Here is a 6,000-nt window from a genome sequence, read left to right as displayed (position 1 = left end):
TTATCGTTGATAAACTCCCCAATCGAATTGTCTCATTTTTGGGCTGGATGCACGGACTTCCGCTGGACACTGTTGCTACATTTGTCATTTTTGATCGAGCATCAAGCAAACAATTTAACACAGGAGCACGCAGCACCAGCAACCCACAGGATACATGCAAAAATGCTGAGCACATTGCACTCGTCGCTGGACAATACTAAAAATCACATCAGAAATGCAACAATAAACGCAAAAACTACACACAACAGCAAACGACGACGACGCTGGATGGAAAATAGGGGGAGGATGGATTTCGGGGACCAGATGATGACGTTCAGGATGACGATGACGATGCCGATGACGTTGCGACGACACTGTAGCCTGCAGGACATCCAGCCACCCACTCCGCCCACTCGGTGAGTCCTTTGTCCCCCCTGCGATGCATTCGACATGCATGAACAACAACGGCAGGCGGGCAGGCAACAAAAGTTTTGTACTTGAACTTCCTTAATAGAATTTTTGAATACGCAAAAACACTTTCAAAGAATATAAATAATGACCATTCGAATTATCAGGCTGGCTGGCCAGATTTTCAGCCAACAAACTGGGGAGTCTGGGACACAGAAGGCCTGGAACAGGCGATAACAATAAAACAAAGGATTCGGGGTAACAAAGCAGGGAAATGGGGGAGAAAATGGGGGAGAAGCTGCCTCAGAGAAGCCTCAGAAAAGGGGAATCCCTGTGTGAAAGGCAGTAGAGAATCCTGTGACCTTTGGCAGGCTCTTAGTTACCTTTGCTCCGATAATGCAGCTGATGACAGTTGTCGTTAGGGTAACACAACACTGGAAAATAAAGGACTCTGAAAGCCTTAAAGCTGATATAGGGTTCATTGAAATCTTATCATTTGTTAACAATAGAGATATGTGAATCAAATAGTAAATAAAGGTATTTGCAGCTTATTGCAATAATTAATTAAATATACATTGCTTTTCATGTAGCAAAATTTGTGCAGTCCTCCCATAATTACCACCACACCTCTAAAATTAAGAGATTCCACCAAGGTCGAACAACCCACCAAATGCGTGTTCCTGTCTAAACAGTTTAATTTGATTAACGCCGCCATCAATCAGTGATCCATCAGAACTGCGATCAATCTTTTAATTTAGCAGTGTCACTGCGGATCCACTTGAACCACCGGCCAACCACTGCGCATCCATTGCGACCAATGCAAAAAATAAATCATAAATCGAGCGACAATGGTCGGGTGGCCAAACGCAGCCAAACCAAGCCAAACAATCCCCAGCCATCGGTGGGTAGCCCCTCCTCCATGGAGAAGCCCCCAAATATGCATTGACAATTACATGCAGACTGCAGCCCCTCCTTCCCCCGATTTCCAGCCGTTCTCGTGGAGAAATGTCGCCTGCGCCTATCATTATTTTCAGTTAGGAGCGGTCTGCGATTTAGAAACCAGAGTCCTTTTGCAGTCACAAAATTGACACGGCGAGAAAAGCGAGGTATATTTTAAGTAATTTATAAAAGAGAATTTAATAAAGAGAAGTGAGAGAATCATGATGATGGATTTGTAATCTCCAGTAATTTTGTTTAATTACCAAAAGACACTACTTATATTTATACCATTCAATAAATATTATTATATAAGGTTTTGTATAGTTTTCTTTTCTGTGCACTTAAATTACGCATGCAGAGAAATGTGGAAATAAAAGGGCTGGGAAGGGAAGGACGAAGGACACCAGGGAGCGAGGTCAGTCCCTCAGTGATATATTTTAGTTTTGTAGAATTTCGCAAATGCCAACCGCCGTTCGACATTTGTTATTGTTGCTGCTGCGGCGACGTCAGCCAAGCGAAGACAATATCTGGGCAGGGTCATCGTGGGGTTAACGAGAGGAATGGGTACGGGTTAAGGGCTTAGAGACGCAGTTGGCAATATCCGCGTTCGAACGAACGACTTGTCCGTTTCCCCATTACAAAAGCCCAAAGATCCTGCTCGGTCCTTGATAACAAACAAACCAAGTGGGAAAGCCCGTCTATGAATACGGAATGCAAAGGCAAAACTAAACAAAAATATGAGTTACGCACGGAATAAAGAGGCCCGAGAATTGCATAAGAAATCAAAATCAAATCAAAATTGTCATAATAAAACTGCATGGCCGACAATCCATGCCTTATTCAGCAGGTGAAAACGAGTGGGTTTCGCAGAAGCCTGCCGGATAGGGAATGCAATCAGGAGCCGAGAGCTTTATGTAGAACAAAACAAATTAATAGAATTGTTAAATGTGACAGGCAAATGTGGCGACTACGAGACCATGAATACCGGCATGGGCGGAACGCCAAGGGGGTGAGGGGGTGGGGAAGTGGGCGACCTTTTTTGGGGGGCGGGGTAGTTAGTAGTATATATGGATTTTCGTTTCTGGCTGCGTGGTGCATACAAAAAGCGCAGACAATGCGATTAGTTGTCGTTGTCGTTGCTGCTGGAGCAAAAGAGCCAGTTGCCGAGATGGGTGGTGAAGGAAAGCGGGCGGGAAAACTGTGCTGGCGAAGGGGGGGTGGCAGGAAAATTGGGAAGCCGGCAACGCACAACGCAAAAACCAAATGACGAATGACATTTTATTACGGCACCCAGAGGGGCACGCACATGTCGAAGAGTGGTAGTGGGCGTGGACGTGGGCCTAGGCTTATATGGCACCACCCCCTTCCCCCCTTTTGGAAAACCCACCATCCGAACACCCATCCTCGGACAGAAACTCATCTTGTATGCAAACTCAAAACTCAAAAATTCCTAGACAAAAGAGTACACACAGGAGGACCGGCAGCAGAATCAGAATACTAGGCAGGATCCTGGAAACAGAGAGAGAAAATGTTGATACTATTGGATCTCAAATTTCCTAAAATAGCGATTTCACATTTTATAGTCTCATTACAATGACAATCATCATGGCATTCATAGAAATTTGTATATTCATTAAATAAATGATAAATAGACACCCTTAACTTAAGTTAAAAAATTATTTATCAACAATACATTTACTTTAAAGAAAGACCTACATTTAATTAAAAATATAAATCACTTATAAATATTTTTTAATTTATTTATACTCCTCTAGAAAGTTATTTTATATTTCTGGGTACACAAAAACAATTTCAAGTATTTTAGTTCCGATTTCCCTCAGTGCAGAACGCAGGACGCCAACTACTAGCCTGCTAGCTAGGACGTCTGTTGATGAATTGGGCCTAGGACCCGAGTTTTCGGAGGTGGCAACGGACGGTGGTGCAGCAGGAGCTGTGGCAGGAGCAGGAGAAGCCCAGTTGCCATGCCGACTGCGAGCTGCAGGTCCCAGTTAAATAAATATGAGTTCAATTTTCATTTCGGCAGAGGCAACTGCAGGATGGCCAGGACACTGGAAACGACTGGCAACGGTTGTTTTTATTGGCGGTTTACTGACCTGCGCCAATGGCAACGACAACTGCAACGGCAAAGGCAAAGGCAAAGGTAAAGGAAAAGCCTTAGCCACATTGCGTATACGACACATGGGCCCCGCCATGCTGTCAAAATGCGTGAATTCATTCCGATTCGATTCGAGACTACACCTTCGCCCAATTCCCTAACTCCCAGCCCTTTTCCCTCGATTAATAACGAAGGAAACAGTCGTCGGACGAAGTTATGCAAATGTTTACATAACTGGCCGAAAGACTTTTCGGCATATTAAAACACACTTACCAAACATGGTCCAAGCCCAAAGATCTCACGATTGATAGTAAGGGTCCAGTGCGGCGCTTCCTGTTTTGCCCAACTCTCAGCCAAAAGCTAAAGCAAAAGCAAAGCGAAACGATACGATACGAAACGAAACGAACAATTACCAAACATCATTTCCTCGAACATATTTATTAAACCTGTCCAAGGGGAAAAATTCGGGGGCGGGGGCGGCGCTCTAACAATTGCAAATAAAGTCAATTGCTACTGCAGAAATGCTCGGCAGCCCAGCGCCCAGCCAAACATATGAAGTTTAGGTTTAGTTTCACTTCGCTTACTGCCCCCTGATCCCTTGCCCCGCCCCTACCCCAGTCCCGCCCCCTTCCACGCCCCCCGGCCAGAGCGATTCGCGTAAAAAAGACATTATGGGCGAAGGCAGGGATACAACAAAAATATCAGTAATAAATTTAGCCAAGAATCTGGCTACGAAGTTTGAGTTACTGTGGAAAGTAAGTTGTTTAAAAGAGATCTTTTTATACATTTTAATTCAAGTTGGTATTTTAATTTTAAAAATGTTTAATTAATAAAGTTTTAAAAACGTATACCTACCATTTTCTTTATCTAAAGTTGTCGAGTATTTAAATCAGTATTATTAAAAAGTTGTGTATGTTTATACATATCGGTTTTTCCTAATGATTTTGTTGGATCCGAAAGATGAAATATTTAAACGAAGCAAACATAAAATTCTAGGCATATAGCTTAATATTTTTTAACCGTTTGAAAAAGAATCCTTCTCCGACCTTAATGATCTTATTTAACCTAACCCTCGCTAAATTCTGATCTCCAGGGTATGATCAATTACATAGGGCAATCGGAAAGATGCCATGTTGGCGCTGGACGAGATGCGCGATGCAGCCACCGCCGCTGTGGTTGCAGCTCGGTGGTTGCTAGTCGGCGGTGGTGCACGTTTTCTCAGAGGAGCAGGCACCGCATCGCACCGCACCACAGTCGGCGATTCTGATTCCGACGCCACCGCAGACGCGTCGTGTTTCTTCGTGGGCGATGCTACTCGGATGGGGACTACCAGTCGAAGACAACTATTTTGGCTGCTACTGTGCCAGCGTCTCACTTGGCAACTTGCAACTGCAACAGCAGCAGCAGCAGCAACATCAACGTGCCCAACGATGCATGCAAAGCAGTCGCAGTTGTTGCTGCTGTGCCGAGATGATGATGTTGCTGTTGTTGTTGCTGCTGTTGTTGCTGCTGTTGCTGCCTTGCTGTTGCTGTTGTTGCCACAAATGATGGCTACAACTTCTTCAGCATCCGAAGACGAGGACGCCGGGTGAGCTACTTGCATCTGGCATTGTGTGTGGCTAACCAGCTTTTATTGTTGCTGCTGCTGCTGCCTCGGATTTACCATATTGCAGCAGCAACTTGTTGCTGCACAAGAAAAAGGGGAAGAGTCTCCTGCTTCGACTTCTTCTTCGTCTTCGTCTACGGCAATTGTTCAAATTTCGAGCTGCTACCGCATGCAAAATATGTGTAATTGTTTGATATAAGTTGTTGCAGCAGCAGCAGCAGCAGCAGCAACGACTAAAAATGTGGCCCATTGTTTTGGGCATGATTTGTTGTGGCCCCCCCGCCTCCCTCCCCCCTTTTCCACCCGCCATGGCCCGCATTTATTGTTAATATTTCGCATATTATGGCAACGTGGCGTCGTCGTTTTCGTCGTCATATGTTGCAAGTCTCGATTTGGACATTTCTGCAGCCGTTCACTTAATCGCCAATGTTTATTATACTTTATTATTTGTACCGACATCTGCATGGCCTTTGTTCTTGTCGTGTCTGTCGCCGGATGGATTTTCAATTATATTCTGCCACTTTGCAGGGGGTAGCATGAGCTCTGAATAATATTTTTGAATCGAAAGACCTTTTAATATCGTAAATTAACTAACTCTTCTTGCAAGAAAATGAAAAAAGAATTTAGGCAAGGGAATCCATAGAATAATATTGCAATATCTAAATATAGAAAGATTCATTTCCTGTCTGAACAGTTTTTCTACTTTCCAGATCGATTCAAAAACATTATTAAAAGCGTACCCCTCCTGAAAAGTTCTTAGCTCCACGCTTCAATTGAAAAACCTACCCTTCATTTGGCCCTTTGAAAATATGTACATATGATGAAAAACAAAAAAACAAAATAAGTTGCCGTTAAATATTCCCATTTTATTTTTGCCAGCGAAAAAAATATTAATTTATGTGGCTGTCGTATGTGTAGTACATTTGGACGGAGTTGTGTTAATTTTATTTGA

The sequence above is a fragment of the Drosophila ficusphila genome, unplaced genomic scaffold (genome assembly GCF_018152265.1).
Source record: "Drosophila ficusphila isolate 14025-0441.05 unplaced genomic scaffold, ASM1815226v1 contig_286, whole genome shotgun sequence".
NCBI lineage: Eukaryota > Metazoa > Arthropoda > Insecta > Diptera > Drosophilidae > Drosophila > Drosophila ficusphila.
This window is presented reverse-complemented; position numbering follows the sequence as displayed.